The sequence below is a fragment of the Protopterus annectens genome, chromosome 5.part1, assembly GCF_019279795.1.
Source record: "Protopterus annectens isolate FY-2018-M chromosome 5.part1, PAN1.0, whole genome shotgun sequence".
NCBI classification, from domain to species: Eukaryota; Metazoa; Chordata; order Ceratodontiformes; family Protopteridae; genus Protopterus; species Protopterus annectens.
The window spans coordinates 558,523,945-558,550,839 of NC_056736.1; the positions used below are offsets into that span (position 1 = coordinate 558,523,945).

A 26,895-nucleotide genomic window follows, 5' to 3' on the forward strand; every position below is an offset into this window, starting at 1 on the left:
TACAGAGGGAGAAGAATCAGTAGGACCACTTTAAGTATAGTACAGTTGTGTGCACTTAACATAAATGTAGATGTTCGAGTGTATTCACTGTTGCTGTCATCACATTTGGGTTATCTGCTTGCAGGTAGCCCTCAGTCGGCCGGATTATCAAAGTCTTGGGTCCTGCGTCGGTTGCGGTCTCATCTTCCATGACATCAGGTAGTCAGGGGTATAAAGCATGCAGCAGATGCCATTACATCAGTTTTTCTTGCCCCAGATAACAGGTGCCCCCATAATGGGAAGCAATTATATACAAGGTTACACCTCCAACTAAAAAGCAAATACACCAAAAAGCTTTAAGCATAGTTAACAAGAACAGAGGCATAGTCAAGAGGAGTCAGGGGGCTGGAGGGAGGGTAACCAGGAATGCAACAGTGAATACACTCGAACATCTACATTTATGTTAAGTGTACACAACTGAACTATGTTCTTAGTGTTTCACTGTTGCAGTCATCACATTCGGGTAGATTCCCAAAGTTAAGGATGGGAGGAGGCAATTTGGACCAGCTAATAGGCCCTGCAAGACTGCAGTGGCAAAGCCAGCACTGGATTTAGAAACAACTGGCAAGTGGTAATGCTTGGTGAAGGTATGTACAGAACTCCAGGTAGCAGCTTCTAGGATGTCCCTGGTAGGGACACCTCTGAGAAAGGCAACAGAGGTAGGTGCAGCCCTGGTAGAATGTGGTCTTATCCCCTGTAGGGGATGTTTTCCATGGTGCTTATAGCAGAAATGAATGCAATGGCCTATCCACTTAGAAATGGTTTGCTTTAAAATGGCCTTCCCCTCTGCCTCTGAAGCAAACGCCACCAGCAGCTGTTCAGATTTCCTGAGAGGCTTAGTCCTGTCCAAGTAAAATCTAAGTTGTCCGTGCACGTCCAAGGAGTGCAGTATTCGTTCCCCTTTGTTCTGTGGATTATAAAAGAAGGTTGGCAAATGAATGGACTGATTAAGGGCCACACTGGATACCACCTTGGGCAAAAGGAGGGCTTGGTCCTGAGGGACACCCTGTCCGCATGAAAGATGATGAAAGGCTCCACTGCCATGAGGGCATGTAATTCAGGCACCCTTCTTGCTGAAGTGATGGCTAGAAGGAAGGCTGTTTTCTAAGAAAGGAATTTCAACTCTGCATTTGCAGCTGGCTCAAAGGGAGGAAGAGTAAGCTTTTCCAATACAAAGTTAAGGTCCCAGGGTGGAGTAGGCGTTCTCCTGGGCGGTCTTAAGTTTTTGGCCCCTCTGAGGAATTGCTTCAGCAGTGGATGAGAGAAGAGGGTTGGTTCTGTGTTGTAATGTGCTGAAATGGCTGAGGCATGAATTTTGATGGAAGAAAAGGATAGGCCCTTGTGAAGCATCTCAGTTAAGTATTGAAGAATATGGGGTAAATTGGGCACTGCTGTGCCCATCCCTTGAGTTTGGCACCTGGAACAGAATCTCTTCCATTTTTCAGCATAGAATTTTCTCGTACTAGGCCTCCTTGCCTCCAGAATGACATCCATCACTTGGTTATGGAGTGATGGTAACGGAGAGGTCAGGTAATTAGCCAGGCTGCAAGGTTCAGGGCTTGAAGCTGCGGATGCAAAATCTAGCCCTCCTGCTGGGATAGCAGGGCAGGGGTCTGAGGTAGGTGCCATGGTGCCAGCAGTGACACTGCGCAAGTGGGGGTACCAGTGTTGGCGTGGCCAGTCCAGTGCAATCAGAATTGCCCTTGGTTTGTCCTGTTTGATATTTAGTAGCACTTTGGAGAAGCAGAGGGGAAAGGCATAAACTGATAGGTTTTTCCAGGTGAAGGACAGGGCATCCACTTTCCAAGAGTCTTTGTGAGGAGTCCTTGTGCAGAATTTGTCCAACTGGTAGTTCTGAGGGGAGGCAAACGGGTCCATCGCTGGGCTCCCTCATTTGTTTATCAACATGTTGAATATCTTTGGTTCCAGTTTCCACTCGTGTGGGTCCAAGAGATTGCTCCTTAGGTCTGCCAGTGGTATTTAGCTTTCCTGGCAGGAATTGAGCCTGTAGGTGCACTTGGTAGCTCAAGGCTGTGTTCCACAGAGCCATGGCTAGTCTGCAGAGAGGGTATGAGTGGGTTTCCCCCCCTGCTTGTTTATGTACCACATAACAGTGGTGTTGTCTGCCTTTATCAATACTTGCCCTGGAAGAATGTGGTCCTTGAAGGCTGTCAGAGCATTCTGTACAGCTAACATTTCTTTTTGATCGATATGCAGGTGCATTTGACTTGGGTTCCATTGGCCCTGAATGCACTGCCCTGCCAACTGAACCCCCCATGCATAGTCTGATGCTTCTGTTCGGGTTTGGGTGGTGGGGGTAGAGTGAATGGCAGTCCCCTGTTTTGGTGGCAGGCCTCTGTCCACCAAAGGAACTCTATCTTTAGACAAGGTATGATAAAAATCATTGATTCTAGATCCTGAGAATGTTGACACCATAGGCTTTTTAGATACCATTGTAGTTTCCTCATATGCAGTCTTGCATATGGAGTTAGTAGAATGCAAGAGGCCATGAACCCCAGTGCTTGCAGTATTTTCCTTGCAGAGAGATGGGTCTTTGTGGCCAGTAGACTGAAGTAGGCTGTCAAACGAACTTGTTTCTCTGGCGTGAGGTAGGCCATCTGGGAGGTTGCATACAAGCTTGCTCCCAGGAATACAATTTGTTGGCAGGGTGCAAGATTTGATTTCTTTTCGTTTATGGTGTACCCCAGAGAAGTCAGCAATTTCTTTACAAATGCGAGGTGATTTAATAGTATGTCCTGGCTTTCCGCCTGAATTAGACAATCATCCAGGTACGGGTATATTTGAATATTTCTTTGCCTGCAAAATGCAATGACTGGAGCTAGGCACTTTGTGAATAATCTGGGCGCAATAGATAAGTCAAAGGGCAGTGTAGAGAACTGATAATGTAACGTGTTCTGAAGCATAGGCATCTTCTGCAAGATTCCCTTATTGGGATGTGCAGGTAGGCTTCCTTTAAATCCAGTGTTGCCAACCAGGCATTTTTGCCTAGCATGGGAAGCAGCTGATTAGTCAGCATCTTGAATTTTGGGATTACCAAAAATGTGTGCAGAATAGACCAGTCTGGGATAGGAAGCCAGGAATCGTCTTTCCTGGGTACCAGAAAAAGTCTTGAGTAAAAACCTTGCCCCCATTCGTCTTGTGGGACAGGTTGAATAGCCTGGATGCTTAAAAGAGAGAGAACCTGCTTTTGAGCCTCTGCCCACTGATTTGGGGGGGTAGGTCTGGACAACCATTTGGGGTTGGTAAAGAGTGGAAGTGGAATCTGTATATTTGGGAAACTATATTTAGAACCCATTTGTCCGGGGTAGAGAGTTCCCAATTCTTTGCATGCAGGGCAATCTTTCCCCCTAAAGGAACAGTCAGCTGAGTTGGGCTTGGAAGGTTTGAAGTTAAGCCATTGAGACAATTTACCATAGGAGGAGTCTTACTACTATCTGCTTTGGAAGTGGGAGCCCCCTACTGCTTAGTCCAGTGAGCACCATGGGGCTGGGGAGCCTGGGTGTTCTGCTGGTTCTGTGTTTGGACTGAGAAGGCCAGGAAAGGACCAATTCTTAGAGGACCAATGCCTACTAAATCTGGGAGGCTATACTTGCAGGAAATCTTTAACAGTTTGCATAGATTTAGCTTTTTCCTCCATCTTTTTTTTTTCCTCCATCTTTTTTTTTTTAAGTACTACTTCTGCTTTGTTGCCAAACAGGCGGTCCTGGTTTAAGGGAGCATCCAGTAATTTAGCTTTAACCTGATCTGGCAAAGATTGCTCCTTAAGCCAAGCATGCCTTCTCAGTACAGACCCAGTGACAGCAGCCCTGCAAGATGCCTCTAATGAATCAAAACCACATTGCAAAGTATGCTTTCCCACTTATTCAGCAGAATGCATTAAATCCTGTAATTTTTTATTTTCAGCACAGTCAGGAATCAACATCATTTTCTGTTTAAGCAATCCAATAATATGCTGCTGACACTTCAACATATGAAACTGGCAGTTTAAGGCCCTAACGGCTAACATTACAGAAGTATATACCTTCTTACCCTATCTATCCAACGCCCTGGAATCTCTATCAGAATGGGTAGGATTTTTGGCAGTAGTGGCCTTAATTCCCTTGGGTCCCTGTGAAATGGTCTCAGGATCCACAGCAGAAATTTTAGAGAGGAACTTGAGAGTCAGGTACCCCTGTAATACCTATCAGGTTTTCTGGGAGCAGGAGGTAAGGCGTCAGGGGCCAGACTAGAATCCGAGAAGGCATCAGCTACAATGTCCAGTACAGGTGGGATAGCTAAAGGCCTGTGTTGAGGCAGGAGTAAGAATTCCCTAAGCCTCTTTTTGGAGTCAGAGTAAATCCTGGCTTTCCCAGTGGAAATGCTCCCTAAGAGTATGCAAGGTTTCACCAAAAGAGAAATCCTCTGGAGGGGAAGCAGAGGGAATGGAGTCCCTCTGCATCAGAATCCTCATAGGTAGATAAGGGCAAATCCTGGTCATCAGAAAAAGCAAAAATTTCAGAATCCTGATCAGAAGAATCAGAAGGAAAATCAGTTTAAGGTCTCTTAGAGGGAGAAGGGTGGCATCTCCTGATTAGAGTAATAAGGTCTTCAGCCATTCTTATTTGTTTTTTAGGCATAGGAGCCTGACCATGCGGTCTGGGCGTCTGTTTTCTGGGCATGGATCGAGTTTTAGGCTTTGAAGAAGATGGCGTCTGTTTAATATGCAAGTCTGTAGGCCTGAATACACCCCCCAGAAGCCAGTGCCTGCACAGCGACTCCAGACCCATCCAAGGAAGAGACATCCACATGTTCCCACAGTCGAAGAAGCATCTCGCGGCATACTCTTCGAATGGGTCTCAGTTCAGGCCTGTGAATCTGAAGTAGCGAGTATCAGGGGCTGTAAAAGCGCCTGAGTACCGGTGAACTGGCAACTAGCTTAGAAGCGTTGTCGGCAGCTTTACACCTATGCGGTCTGTCTCTGTCATTATCGTTGTGTTTTTTTTGGAATGTCTGTAGTCGGGTGGCTTACTGAAGCCATTTCTGGATAATTGAACAGAGTACCAAAATATTTAGATGCGAAAATGAACAGACGATGAATAGCATGAGGTTTGAATAAGGCACAAAACCGAAAGCAAGGTACGTTGTGGTCTGGGCCTAGGCAAGGAATGCAGAACGAATGAAAATTTTTATGAGGTATTTGTTTTCCACAAGAAATAAAATTGTTAACTTTTACTGACATTGGCTTAGAGCAAGAAAAAGGTTCCCCAACGGGGTACTTAGCTTAAGTGTTGTTGGAGTGAGCTGGTCAGAAGGTAAGCTGCCATTGAGTGTTCACATGCAGCACACAGTACAGTTTTGTACCTACCATAAATGTAGATGTCCGAACAGGATAGCATCTACAGTCCTTACAAATGGGTTGTCCTGTCGTCAGGCAGCCCTTCGGTCGGCCGGATTCCAAAGTCTGGGTCTGGCCTCGGCTGGTGTCGCACTTCACCCGACGTCATAGCTGCAGTTCTTCGGGTATAAAGGCATCAGCCGACACCATTTTCCTCAGTGTTTCTTGCCCCAGATGCCAGTTGCCCTCTTGGAAAGCTAAATTTTTGGATAAATGCCAATGTTTCCAAATAGTAGAAGGCAAACACACAAAATAATCATGTATGTACATATATACAAACAAATACACCATAAGAGATCCCCCCCCAGCTAGCTATTAGGTGGGCAAATACCCTAGGAGTACCACAGAGGGGAAGGAGGGTGGGTAATCCTGACTGCAGATGCTATCCTGTTCGGACATCTACATTTATGGTAGGTACAAAACTGTACTATGTCCTTCAAGGATGCATCTGCAGTCCTTACAAATGGGTAGAATACCATAGCTAAACTAGGGAGGAGGAAGAAGAAATTATGGTGTAGTTAGGATCCCTTGCAAAACAGCAGTGGCAAACCCTGCTCGGGATCTAGAGTATAAAGGTAAGTTATAATGCTTGGCAAATGTATGCACGGAGGTCCAAGTAGCAGCCTCTATAATGTCCTTGGTAGCCACTCCTCGTAAGAAAGCTGTGGTAGTGGCTGTAGCCCTTGTAGAGTGAGGTCTTATGTTCTGTGGAATTTCCTTTCCATGGTAGGAGTAACAGAATCTAATGCAATTTCCTATCCACTTGGAGATTGTCTGTTTGGAAATTGCTTTTCCTTCCCTTCCTGTTGCATATGCTACCAGAAGCTGGTCAGATTTTCTATTACCCTTGGTTCTGTCCAGGTAGTAGCGTAACTGTCTATGTACATCCAATGTATGCAGCAGTCTTTTCCCCCTGTTCTGTGGATTGGGAAAGAAGGTAGGTAGGTGGATTGCCTGGTTTAAAGACACTCTGGATACCACCTTAGGCATAAATGTAGGATTAGTTCTCATGGACACTATCTTGATGGAAGATTAGGAAGGGTTGTACTGCCATTAAAGCCTGTAGTTCCGAAACCCTTCTTGCTGAGGTAATTGCCAGCAGGAAAGCAGTTTTCCAGGATAGGTGTTGAAGATCTGCTGTTGCTGCTGGTTCGAAAGGGGGAAGTGTCAATTTTTCTAGTACAAAGTTCAAGTCCCATGCTGGTAATGGTGGTTTCCTAGGAGGTTTTACATTCTTAATTCCTCTCAGAAACTGCCTGAGTAGAGGATGCAGAAAGACAGGTGGATCGAAGCTGTATTCTGATGGAGGAATAGGACAGGCCTGTATGGAAAAGCTCTGCCAAATACTCCAGGATGTTGGCAATGTCTACCTTTGACACATCTTTGCCCCTGTCGGTACCCCAAATGAGAAACCTCTTCCATTTTCCTGCATAGTTCCTTCTTGTTGAAGGTCTGCGGGCCTCAAGTATAATGTCTTTAACCCTTTGGGATAAATCTGGGTTAGTTGCTCTTATGTAATGTTCCAGGCAGTCAGTTGCAGAGTTTTCAGGTTTGGATGCAGGATGTTGTAGTTGCTCTGGGTTAACATCAAGGGAATCAGGGGTAGTGTCCACATTCTCCCCCGAGACATGCTCCACAGTAATGGGTACCAATGTTGTCTTGGCCAGTCTGGAGCTATCAGAATTATCCTTGGACGTTCCTCTTTGATTTTTAATAGCACCTTGTGCATCAAAGGGAGAGGTGGGAATGCATATGCTGTCAGGCCTTTCCAACTGAAGGATAGAGAGTCCACCTTCCAAGCAAGTGGGTGGTATGTCCTTGTGCAGAATTTCTTGAGCTGGTGATTGAGTAGGGATGCGAATAGGTCTATTTGTGGCAGTCCCCATTTCTTTGTGATGGCCTTGAAAATGTCCGGGTGTAGCATCCATTCGTGAGCATCCGAGGTAGTTCTGCTCAATATGTCTGCTAGGATGTTTTCTTTTCCCGGTACAAAAATTGCTTGTAACTGAATGTTGTAACTCAGAGCCATATTCCATAGGTTTAGGGCCATTCGGCATAGAGGGTATGAATGAGTGCCTCCCTGTTTGTTGATGTACCACATGACTGTGGTGTTGTCTGTCCTTATCATCAACTGGCCTTCTTGGAGGAATGGTCTGAAATTCTGGATTGCTAGTTGTACTGCCAGCATTTCTTTTTGATTTATGTGCAGGTGCAGCTGCTCTGGAGTCCATAAGCCTTGTATGCACTTGTCCAGCATGTGGGCCCACCAACCGAGGTCTGAGGCATCCGTTGTGATGGTTTGGCTTGGTCGAATGCTGTGGAAGGGCAAACCTGGGTTTGACTGGCATGCCAGAGCCCACCACAGGAACTCTTGTTTCAGGCATGGAATTAGTGGTATTTCGGTTTCTAAGCTGTGCCTGTGTTGAGACCATAAATTCTTTAGGTACCACTGTAGTTTTCTCATATGTAGTCTGGCATGGGGGACCAGGATTATGCAGGATGCCATGAAGCCCAAGGCCTGCAGTACTTTCCTTGCTGTTTGTTCTGCTTTGTTAATGCCAAAAAATAGACAGGAAGTTGTTTTTGTTTTTCTGCAGTTAGGAATGCCATCTGCTTTACTGTGTCCAATTCTGCACCTAAGAAGGTTATTGTTTGGGATGGCATCAGTCTTGACTTTTTTATATTGACTGTGTATCCCAGGGCCTGTAGTAAGCAAATGACTCTTTGTAAGTCTTCTGTTAGCTTGTTTTTGTTGTCCGCTTGTATTAGGCAGTCGTCCAGGTATGGATAAATTTGGATTCCCTGAAGCCTGCAGTGAGCGATTACTGATGCCAGGCATTTCGTGAACACTCTGGGCGCAGTAGATAAGCCAAAGGGCAATGCTGAGAATTGATAATGCTCTGATCCTGCAAGAAATCTGAGATATCTTCTGCAATGTGGTCGTATGGGGACGTGCAGGTATGCCTCCTTGAGATCTAGAGTTACCAGCCAAAACTCCTTGCCCAGCATGGGAAGAAGTTGCTGTAGGGTCAGCATTTTGAATTTTGGAACAATGATGTATGTGTTTAAAGCAGACAGGTCGAGAATAGGCCTCCAATTTTTTTCTTTTCTTGGTACCAGGAAGAGTCTGGAGTAAAATCCCTTGCCTTGTTCCATAGATGGTACCCTTTCCACAGCTCTCATCCTTGCTAATTGAGCTATTTGTTTTAGAGCTTCTGTCTTTTGATTTGGTGGTAGGTTTGGCATTCCTCTTTTTCCGGGTAAGGTGTGGAAATGAAACCTGTAGCCTTGGTCTATTGTTTGTAAAATCCACTTGTCTCTTGTGATACAGTGCCAGTTTTTTGAAAATAATGCTAACTTTCCGCCTAAGGGTGCTGCTATTTGTTCCCTGGTAGGCGGTGTCAAAGCCAAGTCACTGTGATTGTCCTGTTGTAGTGGCAGTGGTTGTGTCTGTGCCTCGTTGGTTGTTACCTTGCCACTGGCGTCCCCTGTAGGCACCTCCTCTGGATTGATTTCTGCCTCTTTGCGCCTATTCCTCCCTCTCTGAGTTTTAGAGGAGTCTGGAAAGGACCAATTTTGGAAGGCCAGTTCCTGCTAAACCTTGGGGCTGAACCTGTAAGAAATCTTTTACTGTTTGTACAGATTTTGCCTTCTCTTCCATTTTCTTCAGTACCTGTTGGGCAGGAGAACCAAATAAACTGACCTTATCCATAGGAGCATCTAATAGCTTTGCTTTAACATGATCCGCAGGACCTGTTCTTTCAACCATGCATGTCTTCTTATAACTGTGCGGTCATGGCTGATCTAAATGAAGCCTCCAGTGCATCATAGCCACATTTTAAGGAATGGTTACTAACCTGCTGAATGTTATTCACCATTTCTAGAACATATTTCTTATCTAAAGAATCATCCGAGGACAGTTTCTTAGTTAACTGATCAAGCATAAACTCTTGGTATTGGATCATATGGAACTGACAGTTCAATGCTCTAGCTGAGAGAGTAGCAGAGGTGTATACTTTTTTACCCCATCTCTCTAAGGACCTGGATTCCCTTTCAGAAGGGAGAGGGTTTTTAGCTGAGGTCGAAGCTACTGCCTTAGGCCCCTGGGAGATAGTCTCAGGATCTGCGAAAGGAGCCTTGTATAAATGGTGATGAGTGTCCGGGACCCTGTAGAACCTATCTGGCTTAGCAGGGGCTGGAGGTAAAGTATCAGGAGCAGTGCAAGCATCATTAAATGCATCATCCACAACAGGAAGAACTGGAGGTATAGCTAAAGGCCTATGTTGCGGTAAATGTAAAAAGGTCCTAAGCCTTTTCCTTGAATCTGAGAAATCTTGCCCCTGCCATTGGAATTGCTCTCTCATGGCATGTAAGGTTTCCCCAAAAGAAAACTCCTCTGGTGGAGAAGCTGAAGGAATCGATTCTTCAGCATCGGAATCTTCATAAGTAGAAAAGGGAGCCTCTGGATGGTCTGTATTGTCTGTATCATCAGAAGAGTCATCTGAGGACACTGGCTCAGGGGGCTCTACTCTAGGTCTCTTTTCTGGAGGTTGAGAGGCCCTGTCTGGGTGAGATTGGGATCCCCTTATTAAAGAGATGAGATCCTCTGCCAGAGTAAGCATTTGAGAACTGGAGCTGGGCCTGTGAGAGGGGGGCTTAACAGGCACAGACTTAGAAGTTTTGGCTGCTTTAGCCCTGGCAAAGGCCTTTATAGACATGGCTGCAGGAGGCCTAGCAGCACCACGTGCTGGGGTAGAAACATCCAAAGGGATGGTGTCCGATAAATCTTGTGAAACCACAGTAGTAGGTAAAACTTCAGAGACCGATTCAACTAGGATAGAGGGGGCCTCGGTAGTAGTCATGGATTCGGCTGAAGATTGAACCGTTTGCTCGGTTTCGGCCGAGACTGAGACACTCGCGGTTTGCTTAACCGTGGTTTCGGCCGAAACCGCGGACCGCGAGTGTCGGTCCTTTTCTTTGCGTTTCTTGACAATTTGAGTAGTCTGAGGATCCGACGGCATTATGTACGCAAAATCTGAGCCGAAAAACTGTTCAGCAAACTGCGACCGACGCCTAAGCATTCGTCGGTTGAAAGAAGCACAGGCTAAACAAGCTGCTACGTCGTGGTCTGGGCCTAAACAAGGTAAGCAGTAAGAGTGGAAATCTTTATGAGGTATTTGTTTCCCACAAGTTAAACAGTTATTCACTTTTTCTGACATCGGCTGAGGCAAGAAAGAGTCCCCAACGGGGTACTTAGCTTTTTAGAAGTCTTCGAAGTAGTATTCGGTAGTAGTAATCTCTGGATCTGACCGACCGGCACTTGCGAACAGCTTCTGCTTCAGGCGCCGCGCAAGAAAGACTGAGGAAAATGGCGTCGGCTGATGCCTTTATACCCGAAGAACTGCAGCTATGACGTCGGGTGAAGTGCGACACCAGCCGAGGCCAGACCCAGACTTTGGAATCTGGCCGACCGAAGGGCTGCCTGACGACAGGACAACCCATTTGTAAGGACTGCAGATGCATCCTTGAAGGACATCTACACACTCACATTTCCCAGTCTCTTCACAAGAAAGCACAAGCAGAGCACACATTACCTATCAGTACCCCATTCAAACACTTACACTGACCGCAAATTAATACAGCAGGTTGCTTGTCATGAAATGGGCACAAGCATTACACTGAAACGTTCCTGTCCATCCCTATCAGTACCCCATTCAAACACTTACACTGACCGCAAATTAATACAGCAGGTTGCTTGTCATGAAATGAGCACAAGCATTACACTGAAACGTTCCTGCCCATCCATTCAATAAAACTTTTTTGTCCACAAAAGTAAAAGTTTACATAAACTGTACATATATTCTCATAAATATCCTCAATTAGATTAACAGACACTAAAAGAAAAGGTCTTCTAGACATAAGCTCCCAATATTCTGAAGTGCCACCAGATTTCTTAAAAGGGAAATACGACTTTTAGTCAAAACAGTTTACTGGCAGTGTTAGTGGTGCAACAGGTAGTGCATTTAGCTTTTATGCAGAAGGCTCTGGGTTCAATTCCCACACCAGACAGATTGACTGCTGACACTGCATATGGGGATTACTGTACTCCTGAGTGTGCCATCCTTTGGATGAGACATTAAGAGGCTCGATCTGCTACAGATGGTGGTAACAGGTGGGTATAAGAGATCCCACAGCACGTACATCGAAAAAGTTTTTTTTTTTTTTTACTTGTAAATATTCATATATTTCATATCATTTACATATTTACATTAATTTTCTCCACTATTTTTGTTAACGTCCATTTTCCATTCTATTTGATGTAATTACGTCTTATGTTCCATATTGCCCAGGCTACATAAAACATAACTGTCCATTTTCTTTACCTTTTCTTGAGAAGCTGTTCCATAAAAAAATAGAAGTTATGTACCTACCATAACGTTCCATGTTAGTTGTCTTCTTCTCGCCTTCTTTCTTGCTGGATGGGTTCGGAGCCGATCCTCGGCTCCGACTCGGCCACTCTAAAAGCTCGAGAGTTGGTTCCACCGGCTCGAGGCTCCCCTTTTATCCCACAATGCTAGGCGGTAATACCTCAGATCTCGTTTGTTAGCTAGGCCCAGCCAGGAAAAAATCCAGAAAACACTGGAAAGGGGAAAACCCACCTCTATAAATGACAGAAAGAAGGTGACCTACAACCTGATGAGGGAATATATACATAAAACAGTATATACATATATACAAATAGAGGTGGTAGGAGAAAAAGGTCACAATCAAACTCCTCTAGGTCTGTCCAGGCTAGGGGGAAGGAGGATGGGGCCTTAAGAAGAAGCGAAGACAACTAACATGGAACGTTATGGTAGGTACATAACTTCTATATGTTACGTTGTCTATCTCGCCTTCATTCTTGCTGGATGGGACCGTGTCCCTAGCACCTTGTCCCGGGTGGCCTATCGGAACAGACTCTTGAGTACAGTGGAACCAAAGTTAGCTCTGTGTCTAGAAGCTAAGTCCAACTTATAGTGAGAAATGAAAGTATGAGGAGTAGCCCATGTAGCTGCTGCACAAATCGTATCAATAGGCAGCCTGTCTTGGAAAGCTATGGAAGTAGCCAAAGCTCTAGTTGAATGAGCCTTAGGTTTGTTTGGTAACTTTTGATGCCTTATCTCATACACAAAAGAAATCAAAGATGTAAGCCATCTGGAGAGAAATACTTTCGAAACTGGAAGGCCCTTTCTGCCTTCTGCATAAGAAACAAACAGTTGGTCAGCCTTTCTGATCTGTTTGGTCCTAAGTAATACCTTAATTGTCGATGAACATCTAGCCAATGTAATTTTTGTTCAGACCTGTTGGAATAGTTAGGAAAAAACACAGGAAGGTCAATGTTTTGATTTAGGTTTGCCGGAGAGGCTACTTTGGGTAAGAAGGATGGGTTGGTACGTAATGATACCCTATCCTTATGAAACAAAAGGTAAGGGGATCGACTACAGAGTGCATGAAGTTCAGAGACTCTTTTAGCCGAAGTAATGGCTACCAAAAAGCGTGTTTTCCAGAATAGCAATTTCATTGAACACGAAGCTGCAGGTTCAAAAGGGGGAAGAATCAAAGATGTGAGGACCAAGTTAAGGTCCCAAGGAGGAGGAGGATTCCTAATAGGAGGCTTGAGAAGAAAAACTCCCTTCAAAAAGGCTTTGCAAAGTTTGAGACACATGATGGCAGAGTCTGAGATTCCAACATGAAAGTTAGAAATAGCTGCCAATTGAATCTTAAGAGTAGAAGGAGACGAACCTGCGTGGAAGAGTTCGGCTAAGAAATCAAGGACCGATTGAATGGAAGCAGTGAAAGGATCTATGTCCCTTCCCTGCGCCCAATAGGAGAAACGTTTCCACTTACTAAGATAAATCTTCCGAGTGGAGGATTTATGAGAAGCTATTAAAATATCTCGAACTGAGTGAGATATTAGAGGAAGCCTGGCTAGGGTTGGAATTGGAGGAACCAAGCAGTGAGGTTCAGAGATGGGGAGGGAGCGATGTAACTGACCCGACTGATGGATCAAAAGATCTGGAACTGGGTCCAGATGCCAGGGTTGCTCCAACAGAAAACGGTGTAGAAAAGGGAACCAAACCTGTCGAGGCCAGTAAGGTGCAATGAGGATCAAGGAAGCTTTCTGAGCGATGGCTTTCTGAATTAATTGAGAAATTAGTGGGAAGGGAGGAAAGGCATACAGAAGTCCCCGGGGCCAATCTTGGACTAGAGCGTCTCTGCTGGGATGGCCTGGTTGGGGAAAGAGGGTGAAATAATTTTCGCACTTGCTGTTTTGGGGAGTAGCAAAAAGGTCGCAGCAAGGCTGGCCCCACTTTAGAAAAACTTTCTCCAACACTGAATTTTTCAGAGACCACTCGTGAGGCATGAGAATAGCTCTGCTCAATTTGTCCGCAATGACATTGGACTTCCCGGGAATGTGCATTGCTATCAGAAACCGCTGAGAAGAAATCGCCCATTGCCACAGTCTGAGTGCCTCTCGACATAGGGGGTAGGATCTGGTTCCACCTTGTTTGTTGATATACCACACTACAGACATGTTGTCCGTCTGAATTGCTATCGTTCCTATCGGAAGAGAGTCTTGAAGGGCCTGCAACGCTAAAAGCACTGCTCTCATCTCTAGAACATTTATATGCAAGTGGCGTTCGTAAGGTTGCCATATGCCCTGGACCGTCCTGCCCTGATAATGCCCCCCCCACCCGATCAGGGAGGCGTCCGTTGTCAGAGTAGCAACCGGAGGGGGAGGGACAAAGGGTCTTCCTAAGAAGAGCTGAGGGGATGTAATCCACCAAAGAAGGTGATTCCTGCATGCTTGCGTTATCACAATGGTGTGGGACATCGGAAGTTGTTGGTATGACCATTGTGTGAAGAGCATCCATTGTAAGATTCTCATGTGAAATCTGGCTAATAGAAGAAGAGGGATAGCAGCTGCCATTATCCCCAGTACTTTCAGGACCAATCTGGCTTTGATTTTGTTGCTGTGGAAGAGAAGAGAGACTAGTTTGTGTATGTCTGCTATCCTCTGGTCTGTGAGTCTGGCTGACATGCTGACTGTGTCTAGATTTGCGCCTATGAAGGTAATAGCATGACAAGGCGACAAAACAGACTTTTCGCAATTTATTGAGATACCTAGCTTTCGAAATATGCGAAAAGTGTAGTCTCTGGCAAGTAATAGAAGATGCTTGGTGGGAGCTGTAAGGAGCCAGTCATCTAAGTATGGAAACACCTGGAATCCTTGGCGTCCCAGATGAGAGGCGACCACTGCCATGCATTTGGTAAACACCCGGGGGGCTGTGGTGAGTCCAAAGGGCAGGGCTCTGAATTGAAAGTGACTGGTTCCCAACCCGAAGCGGAGAAATCTCCTGGAGCGTCTGTTCATTTTTATATGATAGTACGCATCCTGGAGGTCTATAGAGCACATCCAGTTGTCCTTCCCCAATAGGGGTAGGATGGACTGCAGCGTGACCATCCGAAATCTTGTTTTCTTGACAGACTTGTTCAAGTTGCTGAGATCCAAAATGGGCCTCCAGTCCCCTGTTCTTTGGAACCAAAAAGAATTTGGAGTAGATTCCGGATCCTTGCTGGTCTGCTGGAACTGGTTGAATGGCTCTTTTTGCAAGCAACTTTGATATTTCTAACGCTGCTTGCTCCCTTTGAGCGGGTGGAACATTTGGAAGGGATTTTTTTGATTGCTTTGGAATGCGAAAGAACGGAATGGCATAGCCTTCGGAAATGATGGACTGTACCCACTTGTCTTGAGTTAGAGATCGCCAGGCTTCTGGGTACAGTGATAATCTTCCCCCGACTGCCTCCAAAGGTGGACAGTCGGGCAACACCTCAGGGATGTTGAAAGGGCTTATCAGAAAAGGTTTCTCGATTGCCCTGGTTCTGCGGACCCCCCCCTGCCTCTAGGGCGGCGTCTACCATTATTGTTCCCCCCTCTGCCTCTAGAGGGGAACCGACTCTGTGCATCAGGCAAAGCCCCTTGAGATTGCTTGCGGAACCACATCTTTCCACTTTTCTGGCCCTTGGGGTAAGGCCTAGAAGGAGTAGAAAAACGGACTCCGACGGCAGAAAGAGTTTTGCCATCAGTCTCGCACCTTGTCAGGGTTTCTTTCACTTGAGGACCAAAAAGAGCCGATCCATCAAACGGGGAGTTAGTGAAAGACGTCTTGAAAGGGTCCGCAAAATTGCATAGCCGCATCCAGGCATGCCGGCGCAAGGCCACACCTGTACCTGCGGCTCTGCTCACTCCATCAGCCGCATATGAAAGGAGGAGCATGGAGGAGTTAGCTATCGAATTGAGGGTAGCCAGCTGAGCGTTCATCTTATCCTGAAAACCCGCAGCTGTTGGATCCTTTAACATCTCACTCGCTTCCTTGATCAAGTCTCTTTGAAGACGAGTGAAATGACAGAGGTAGTTCAGCGAACACATCGAAAAGGTCGCTGACGAGAACATCCGCTTCCCGTACCTGTCCATAGACCTAGATTCCTTGTTAGGGGGATGGACAGGCACTGAAGGATCAGCTAGTTCCTTCTTGGTGGCAGCAGCTACCACCATAGCATCCACAGAAACTCCTTTAGTCAAAAATTGTTTGTCCGCTGGGGCGGTAATAAACTTTGAAGGTCTCCTGGGGGTGGGGTCCACAGAGTCAGGAGCCGTCCAGGCCTTTTTTGCTACCACCTGCATGAGGGGGTCAAAGGGGGGGGACACCCAGGAGGTGGAAGGGCGAGAGCCAAACGCCTCAAGATACGCAGATTCATCCTCTGAAGGGTTGAGGGCTGGCCAATTCCCCCTCTGTTTTAAGATCTCCAGGATGTCTGCAAAGGAGACATCTTCAGAGGGGGAACGGGGGGAACCTTCAGAATCCTCTAAATCCGTGTCAGAGGTGACAGACTCAGGTGAGTCTATGTGCTTCCTCTTGCACTTTCTCTTCCTAGGGGGCTCTCCTGCCAATTCAGGAGAGGCCTCGGAAGAGGAGGAGATCCCCACTGGGGGTTCTTGAGGAGCTGGCTCTCTGCGGTCTGGGATGAGGGAGTGAGTAGAAATTACCTGAGGCACCGAGAAGGGAGGGGCGGACGGAGCCGACTGTGGAGTTGAACCAGGTTCCAACACACTCCGCATGACCTCAAAAGCACCCCTGTCGGGCAGAGCCAGAGGTCTCCGCTCCGAGAAGCTGAAAACCTCCCTCGGCACCGACAGTGATGGCTCCGAGGCCGATGTCTGAGCCGAACTCACCAACGCCGAAGCACCGAGAGGGAGAGCGGGGGTCGGACAAGGGTCCGATGCCACTCACCCCCTCGGAGCCGACTAGGGAAGTCCGGCGCCGAGATTCCTCCAATGAAGAAATCGGAGCAGACGACTGCGCCGAAGACCATTGTATCGGTTCCGACGCTGCCACAGTCTCGCATCCGAAACACCCCGGCTCCGAACTCAAAGGAGTCGGAGGAGGAACATTTTCAGAAATAGGATTAAGCATCGACTGATGAGTCGGGCTCTGAAGCATTTGGGCCAGTGCCTCGGACTTAAGAAGTCGACTACCCTCTGAAGGTCATGATCCGAAAGTCTGGATGACCTAGAGGAGTGAGATCTATGGCTCCGTTCAGACAGCAAGGGAGATGCTGGAGCCGAATGAACGGAGCCAAGAGACGGTGATCTAGACCTTTTCCTAGTTGTCGGTTCCGATAACCTTATCGGAGCCGACTCAGTGATTTCCAATATCTCGGCTCCGGCCGGAGCCGAGGGAACAGAAGAAATAAGTGTTAGAGTCTCATCGGCTCCAGCCGGAGCCGATGTTGTAGCAGACTTCGAAGCCCTAGGTGTCGACTCAGAAGCTGGAGCCGACGACCTAGTAGGCTTGGAGGGTTTGCCCGAAGATAGAGTCGGGGGACCCTCAGGTTTCAATAAGCCTCGTAAAATAAGCTTATTTTTCCTTTCCTGCAGGACTCTAGGGCTGAAGCCATGGCATACAGCACAAGAGTCCTGCAGGTGCAAAGGTCCCAGGCAGTACACGCAAGAAGTGTGACCGTCTGTCAGAGACATCTTCTGACAGCACGAGTCACACTTCTTAAAGCCCGAGACCTTAGAATCCTTAGACATTACTAAGAAAAAATGTGTAATCACCACACAAGCACAAACACACCGATTACACTATCCACTAAAAATTAAACTAATAAATTTAGTTTTTTTTGATCCCTACAAAAAACACACACACTCCACTACTAATAGGGGATGGAAGGGCCCGAAGGCCTAAGGAAAGAACTCCTAAGTTCTTGTGGTAAAAAGGGGGATAAACAGGAGGGAAAGGATAAAAAAACTACTTAACTATGGGAATTATGAATAAAAACTAAGTTAAAGGGGTTTAAATTAACTTTTAGACTGTTCTAAACAAACTAACCTGAAGCCGGTTGGAACAACACACCTCGATCGCTGTAGCGGCAAACGAGATCTGAGGTATTACCGCCTAGCATTGTGGGATAAAAGGGGAGCCTCGAGCCGGTGGAACTAACTCTCGAGCTTTTAGAGTGGCCGAGTCGGAGCCGAGGATCGGCTCCGAACCCATCCAGCAAGAATGAAGGCGAGATAGACAACTTAACATCATTCAATCATGTCCATATTTAACATTTCAAATTTTAAAGAATTTTAACAACTCTAATTCTTTCACATTTCAAAATAAGATTCTGCAGTTTCAAATTCTTTACACTTGCTACATATTCTATCCTGTTTACTTTTGTATGCCATATTTGCTTTTACTGGTAATTTACCTATGGGACAGCCTCCAAAAAAGTCATTGCATTCTTTTTTTTATACTTTGTACATCTCATTATTGCTTTTTTTCTTACTTTTCATTCTATGGATCAACCAAATAAAGATTTCATAATATTAACATGTTCTTTTTTATTTTTTCTGTTGCATACTTGTTTTCATAACATAATTTTATTATGAAATACTTTCATGCCTTCATTCATAACACTTACTTTTCTTCATTCCGATCTCTTCCCAAAGTTCCCATTTATCATACATTATCATCTCTACCAAATTGTTACCATTTTCCATAACTCCTTTTAAAACTTTATACATGTTTAAAGATGCTGCAAATACAACTGGGTTTATTAATCCCAGCCTCCCCTGCTATTTCATATACAAAATTCCTCTCTTTACATGGTCCAATCATGAACCCCATAAAAAGGAAATATAATTTATTTTTCATATTTCCCTGGTAGCATGCAAATATCTGCTGCATAAGCTACACTTCCCATTGGGGTATTTATCAAATGTGCCGCTTTCCATATGAAAATCTGTGCGTTTTCTTTCCAAAAGGCAGTCGTATCTAATTCCTTTAATAACTATGTCCCACTGCTCATGTTTATATTCACTTCTACCAAAATACTATCCCCAGTACATCTGTACACTTTTCATTATATTCTACACCTCCTATTATACCTTCATAACCAAATCCTTTACTTCCATTTATACTTAAACCTTTCTGATATTACTTAATTTTTCATTTCTTCCATCCATAATTTATTTTAACTATTACAATATCAGCAGCAAAAGTATGCATTATTGGTATTTGTACCTCCATTACTTGCAATTTCCATAACTATATATATATATATATATATATATATATATATATATATTCATAACTAATGAAAACATTACACTACTGGCTGGACATCCTTGTTTTAATCCACACACTATTTTCTCATCTTCCCAATCCACTCATTTTTAATTTCCCAAATTTTTTCATACATTGATTTAATAATTTGTAATATTTTGTCACTTCCAACTTCAAACCAGTGACAAGTGGAGTACCACAGGGTTCAGTCCTGGGTTCTCTCCTGTTTGGTCTCTACTTCTCTGAAGTACAGGCTAACACAGAAGGTCTTTGGCTAATGAAGTTCACAGATGACTGCGAACTAGGAGCCATAAAGTACAGTTTTGTACCTACCATAAATGTAGATGTCCGAACTGGATAGTATCTGCAGTCATAACAAATGGGTTGTCCTGTCGTCAGGCAGCCCTTCGGTCGGCCGGATTCCAAAGTCTGGGTCCGGCTTCGGCTGATGTTGCACTTCACCCGACGTCATCTCTGCTGGTCTTCGGGTATAAAGGCATCAGCCGACACCATTTTCCTCAGTGTTTCTTGCCCCCGATGCCAGTTGCCCTCTTGGAAGGCTAAATTTTGGATAAATGCCAATGTTTCCAAAAAGATAGAAGGCAACACAAAAAATAAGCATGTATGTACATATATACAAACAAATACACCATAAGAGACTCCCCCCCCCCCAGCTAGCTATTAGGAGGGTAAATACCCTAGGAGTACCACAGAGGAGAAGGAGGGAGGGTAATCCTGACTGCAGATGCTATCCAGTTCGGACATCTACATTTATGGTAGGTACAAAACTGTACTATGTCCTTCATGGATGCATCTGCAGTCATAACAAATGGGTAGAATACCATAGCCAACTAGGGGAGGAGGAAGAAAAATTATGGTGTGGTTAGGATCCCTTGCAGTACAGCAGTGGCAAACCCTGCTCGGGATCTAGAATACAGAGGTAAATTATAATGCTTGGCAAATGTATGCACGGAGGTCCAAGTAGCCGCCTCAATAATGTCCTTGGTTGCCACTCCTCGTAAGAAAGCTGTGGTAGTGGCTGTAGCCCTTGTAGAATGAGGCCTTATGTTATGTGGAATTGGTTTTCCATGGTAGGAGTAACAGAATCGTATGCAATTTCCTATCCATTTGGAGATTGTCCGTTTGGAAATTGCCTTTTCCTTCCCTTCCTGTTGCATAGGCTACAAAAAGCTGGTCAGTTTTTCTGTTACTTTTGGTTCTGTCCAGGTAGTAGCGTAGCTGTCTATGTACATCCAAGGTATGCAGCATTCTTTCCCCTCTGTTTTGTGGATTGGGGAAGAAGGTAGGTAGGTGGATTGCCTGGTTTAAAGACACTCTGGATACCACCTTAGGCATAAATGTAGGATTAGTTCTCATGGACACCCTATCCTGATGGAAGATTAGGAAGGGTTGTACTGCCATTAAGGCCTGAAGTTCAGAAACCCTCCTTGCTGAGGTAATTGCCAGTAGGAAAGCAGTTTTCCATGACAGGTGCTGTAGATCTGCTGTTGCTGCTGGTTCAAACGGAGGGAGCGTCAACTTTTCTAGCACAAAGTTCAAGTCCCATGCTGGTAATGGTGGTTTCCTAGGAGGTTTTACATTCTTGATCCCTCTGAGGAACTGCCTGAGTAGAGGATGTGAAAAGACAGGTGGATCAAAGCTGTATTCTGCTGAAATAGCTGATGCATGTATCTTGATGGAGGAATAGGACAGGCCTGTATGTAGAAGCTCTGCCAAATACTCCAGAATGTTAGCAATATCTATACTTGACACATCTTTTCCTCTTTCAGCACTCCAAATGACAAACCTTTTCCATTTTCCTGCATAGTTCCTTCTTGTTGAAGGTCTGCGGGCTTCAAGGATAATGTCTTTAACCCTTTGGGAAAGATCTGGATTAGTTGCAGCTATGTGATGTTCCAGGCAGTCAGTTGCAAAGTTTTTAGGTTTGGATGCATGATGCTGTAGTTGTTCTGAGTTAACATCAAAGGCATCAGGGGTATTTGCCCACATTTTCTCCCGAGACATGCTCCTCAGCAATGGGTACCAGTGTTGTCTTGGCCAGTTCGGAGCTATCAGGATTATCCTTGGACGTTCCTCCTTGATTTTTAGTAATACCCTGTGTATCAAGGGAAGAGGTGGAAATGCATATGCTGTCAGACCTTTCCAGCTGAAGGAGAGCGAATCCACCTTCCATGCAAGTGGGTGGAATGTCCTTGTGCAGAATTTTTTGAGCTGGTGATTGAGAGGGGAAGAGAATAGATCTATTTGTGGCATTCCCCATTTCTTTATGATGGTCTTGAAGATGTCCGGGTGTAGCATCCATTCGTGAGCATCTGAGGTGGTTCTGCTTAACATGTCTGCTAGAGTGTTCTCCTTTCCCGGTACAAATATTGCCTGTAACTGGATGTTGTAGCTGAGTGCCAGATTCTGGATCTGACCGACCGGCACTTGCGAACAGCTTCTGCTTCGGGCGCCACGCGGCAAGAAAGACTGAGGAAAATGGTGTCGGCTGATGCCTTTATACCCGAAGACCAGCAGAGATGACGTCGGGTGAAGTGCGACATCAGCCGAAGCCGGACCCAGACTTTGGAATCCGGCTGACCGAAGGGCTGCCTGACGACAGGACAACCCATTTGTTATGACTGCAGATGCATCCATGAAGGACATCAAACTCGTAACGATGTGGACATCCTACAAAAGGGCCTCACAGACAGATACCTGGAGTCAAAGCCATGGCCTCAAGCTCAATGCCAAAAAGTGCAGTGTCATCCCTTTTGGTAATAACTCTGCACCCATGAACTACCACATAGGCGGTAGTCTACCTAACACCGAATGTGTGATGAGACCTTGGGACACAGGTGGACAGTAGTCTCTCCTTTGATAATCACATCACCACAGTAGTCAGGAAATCCTTCTATGTGGCACACCTCATCACAAAAGGTTTCTTATCCAGGAAAAAAGAGAGGTCATTGTTCCCCTCTACTCGTCACTCATTAGACCCATTTATAGAATACAGTGCCCCTTTTGGTATGCACCTCACAAGACATCTACAACTGGAAAGGCCACAGAAATACCTCACAAAGAGGATTACCAGCCTCAAACAGATGCCCTACGCAGGCCATCTCAAAAAACTCCAGCTTTACTCTGTTGCATATCGCCTACTCAGAGGCGATCTCTGCCTAACATACAAAGTTGTGTCAAACTCAGAGCTGTTGGACATGCTCCACTTAAAGAACTCCCAAATCCCTCCAAGCTACATGCTCTAGGGACCTAAACCTTTTCACAACAATAAACAGAACATGCTGGAGGGATAGATTCCAGTCTCAGACTTCCCATACTCTGGAACAAACTATCTATATCAAACAAAGCTCCTCATTAGCACTCAATAAAAATATTGATGATTGGATGGGAGATAGGAAATTCACCCCGGGGATCACTTCTGTGGCTCTGCTCGACAGGGGCACAGGAAAATAAGTTTCTTGGGTGGCGAACGCCAGGGTACCTTTTTGGCTAGGCTTATATAGGCCCTAGGGCCAATAGCCTAGTACCTACCTATGAACCTACATTATATGCCTGCAAAATTCTCCATAAGCATCATATTAGATATCATATGCTTCACTTACATCTCCAACCATTACTTTTACTTCTGTTTTATTAATGTCATCAATTATTTCCCTTATTAACCACAACAATTCCGGACTTCCTTTTCTTCCATACAAATTTTGACCATACAACCTTTCCATTTTGTATTGCATTCATTTGGCTGCTATTCTCATGAAAATTTTATAACCCGTATTATTCAACGTTATGGCAACTCGGCACGTAAAAATCTACTGCCAATCATTAGCGGACCGGAGTTCCACTGTGGCGACCCCTAACCGGGAAAAGCCAAAAGACACAACAACATAGGCCACCAATTTCTCATCTTTATTATCTTTAAACATAATTTTAACACCCCTATACAAATTTCCTTGTACCTAATCTCTCTCCATCCATTCATAACTTGCATAAATACATTTCTTTTTGCCAATCTTCCATTTCTTTACACATATATTCAATCCCATCTATTCCGGTGGCTGAATTTACATGGTCTTTCATAATCTCATTTATATTTTTTCTCTAAATATTCATGGTCTTTATTAAACCTCTTACATTATAAATTTATTCTATACACACCTCTTTTGCCATGTAAATCATTTACATAGTGCTTAATTACTTCATATATTCCTTTTTGCTTCCCTTTTTTTAATACTCTTTTTTTTTTCGTTTTACATAAATATGGTGGAACTTTTTTCCCTTGTAAGCAAGATTTTTGCTTATATAACACATTGTTTTCTTGACTTCTTTTACACACATCTTTCATAGATTTTATCTTTTTCTACTAAAACATTAAAAGGTTCTTAATACTCTGTATTCCATTTTTCTTTTCCACACATTTTAAAATGCACCTTATATTTCTTCTTAAATCATATACACCAAATAGTCCAATTTTCATATAACGGTCTCATACTAATAAGCCGTTTCCATAACTCTAAGCTCTATTCTTTCTCCTATACCCAATTCTTTTTATTCCTTTTCCTATTTTAATATATTCCTTATTTTCATGAACTTTTATCCAAAATAGATACATGATCAGAAAATCCAGTATATTTTAGTCCGAGTAATTTTTATACTTTGATATTAAAAGTAATCAATTTATGTTTTAATTTCATTACTTTTATAGCCCCAGTGTTTATTTTCCCATATTTGTAACTGTCCAGACTCCTCAGTTTCTGTAACTATTTTAACATCACACTCTTCTGCCATTATTATACATCCATATTCACACAAACATAAGTATATTTTTAAACTTTGTCACATGCATACAAAGCTATAACCCTATAGTGAATATAAAAAGTCGACATACCCCTGTTAAAATGTCAGGTTTTTGTGATATAAAAAAGACCACAATAAATCATTTCAAAACTTTTCCCACCTTTAATGTGACCTATAACCTTGTCAATTGTACATGTTTTTTCTATCTCAAATCAACTACAGTTATTCTCCCCATTTCTATTACTGTTCTGTCAAATACCTTTATATTTTCTTAGCACAATATACATATGCCTCAACAGGTTTCTTTACCTCTGTTTACAAATAGCAGTTGTGCAAGAACTTGCCAACTTAGCTTTAGATGAATTCGGTTAACTGAAAACACAGGAGCTGACTGACCGGCACTTGCGAACTGCTTCTGCTTTGGGCACAGCGCAGCAAGAAAGACTGAAGAAGATGGCGTCGGCGGATGCCTTTATACCCCAGCTGCTCTGACGTCGGGGAGGAGGCGACATCAGCCGACGCCGGACCCAGACTTTGGAATCCGGCCGACCGAAGGGCTGCCTGAGGCAGGACAACCCATATGTCAGGACTGCAGTTGCATTCTTGAAGGACATCTTGCCATAACCACAGATGTCCTTCTCTTCCATGTTGCAGTATTCATTAACCTTAGGGAGCTGCTGCCTGTAGCACCGGACATCCGGCCAAGGTTAATTTGGTTTGGGATCTTTACTCCTGCTCCTGGGGTCACACATTCTCTATGCGGCAGCCAATTTCTGAGTTGGTTACGTGCAGACATCACAGATACTGCCAGTGTCAGTTTATGGCCCCTGCATGCAATGTCACACATACCCCGATTTCTAAAACTTTGGTATACTGGCCGGAAGTCCGGTTCTGCAGGCAGCAACTCCCTAAGGTTATGAATACTGCAACATGACAATAGGAGGACATCCTCTCCTTCTGTTAACACAGTCTTCTAATACTAATACTATTATTTCAGCATCTACAGCAGCACACCAATATATGTTAATTCTTCTCTTAATATTTTTCATACCGTTTACATTTAAAGGTAAAATGTTCAGCTTTATAGAACAGTTTATAAAAAAGATTTTTACCCCTTACCTTTACTTTATCTTAGCAGTATGTTCTTAACTTTTTCTCCAACTCTTTTTCCTTTTGAATTTGTCTCAACTTTTACTATATGCTATTTTTCACTTCAACTATTTCTGTCTTTATCTTTCTCTAATATTAAAAAACAACTTCTACATTTTTCTATTTTGGGGAACTTTCCTGTACAACACCCTTTTCTGTCTTTATCTTTCTCTAATATTAAAAAACAACTTCTACATTTTTCTGTTTTGGGGAACTTTCCTGTACAACACCCTTTTCTATTTCTTTTACTCGTACAACTTCATTCAAAGGTTTTTTTTTTTTTTTCATTTTCACGTGCATCTCACATTCTAACCATGAATGTCCTGCACGGTCACATTTTTTTTACACTAATTCACATTTCTTTGCATTATGGCCTACCCGGACCACATATACATCTTTATCACCCTCATTAATTAAATGATCATTCATTCCACAAAAACAGCAAGATGTTCGTGTTTCACTGTTGCAGTCATTACTCTTCGGTTATCCTGCTGGCAGGCTACCCACAGTCGGCCAGAATTCCAGTGTCTAGGTCCGGCGTCGGTTGCTGTCGCCTCTTCCCTGACGTCAGTGCACCAGGGGTATAAAAGATGCAGCAGATGCCATTTTCTTTAGTCTTCCTTGCCGCGCAGTGCCCGAAGCAAAAGCAGTTCGCAAGTGCCGGTCGGCAGACTCCTGAGATTTTCAAATCCGAAATTCAGAACCTAAGTCTTCATTAAAGCTATGTACCCCATTTGGGAAACTTTTTTGTTGCTCCAGGCCGATGTCAGAAAAAGTTAACTGTATTTCTTGGGGGAAGCAAATACCTCATAAGGATTTTCACTCTTACTGTATTCCTTGTCTAGGCCCTAATCACAACGTTGCTGGCTGTAGTTTTTGTGCTAGATTTAACCAACGCACTATCAAGCGTCGGTTCAATTTTGCATTTCATTACTTTGGCCGAAGATTTAATTATATAATGCCGCCGGACCAGCCGACAACTGGAGTTTACAAAAAATGCAAGGACAAGGAAAAGAATAGGCATCCAAGGTCCAAAACCGACGACGAAGCCTCTGCTAGGCCAGTCGCCAGTTCTCAGGGAGGTGCTTTCGCAGCCCCTGGCACCCGCTACCTCAGAGCCACAGGCCGCTTCAGACTCCCACGTGGAGCTGACTGGGCCAATAGTTACCCAAGGTATTGGACACTCGGAAATCATTCCCTCAGATGGGTCCAGAGCCGCTGAGCAGGCATCAGCTTCCGAGGGTGTTTTCAGACCTACACAACTATATATTAAGCCATCTTCAGCTTCAAAGACAAAGACTAAAGCAGCTCTGAAGACAAAGAAACAAGTACAGCATTCTCCTACTCAGACTTCCATGCCTAAAAAACAGATGCTCAAAATGGCCGAAGACCTAATTACTCTGATCAGGGGCTCCCATCCCCCTCCTGATGAGGCCTAGGCAAGAGACAGAGTATGATTCTTCAGATCAGGTTTCTATTTCCTCTGATTCCTCTTCTGAACAGGATTACTCCATGCTTCCCTATGAGGATTCTGATGCTGAAGAATCCATTCCTTCAGCCTCTCCTTCTGAGGATTATTCTTTTGGGGAAATCCTGCATACCGTGAGGGAGCATTTCCACTGGGAGAGCCAAGATTATTCTGAATCTAAGAAAAGGCTCAGAGACTTTGTTACTTCCTCAGTACAGACCCCTTGCTATTCCACCTGTTCTAGACATTGTAGATGATGTATTTTCAGAGTCCAGCCTGTCCCCTGACTCTCTACCCCCTGCACCTGCTAAGCCAGACAGATACTACAGGGTCCCGGATTCTCAAATTCCTGTATAAAAACCCCACTGCTG

At 44.5% G+C, this 26,895-nt stretch overlaps 1 protein-coding gene across 1 annotated transcript in view; it reads right to left on the reverse strand.

Annotated features, from left to right (window-relative positions):
* Positions 1-26,895, reverse strand: part of ITM2B (integral membrane protein 2B) — a 476,795-nt gene that overhangs the window by 54,209 nt on the left and 395,691 nt on the right. The gene's annotated exons all lie outside the window — the stretch shown is intronic.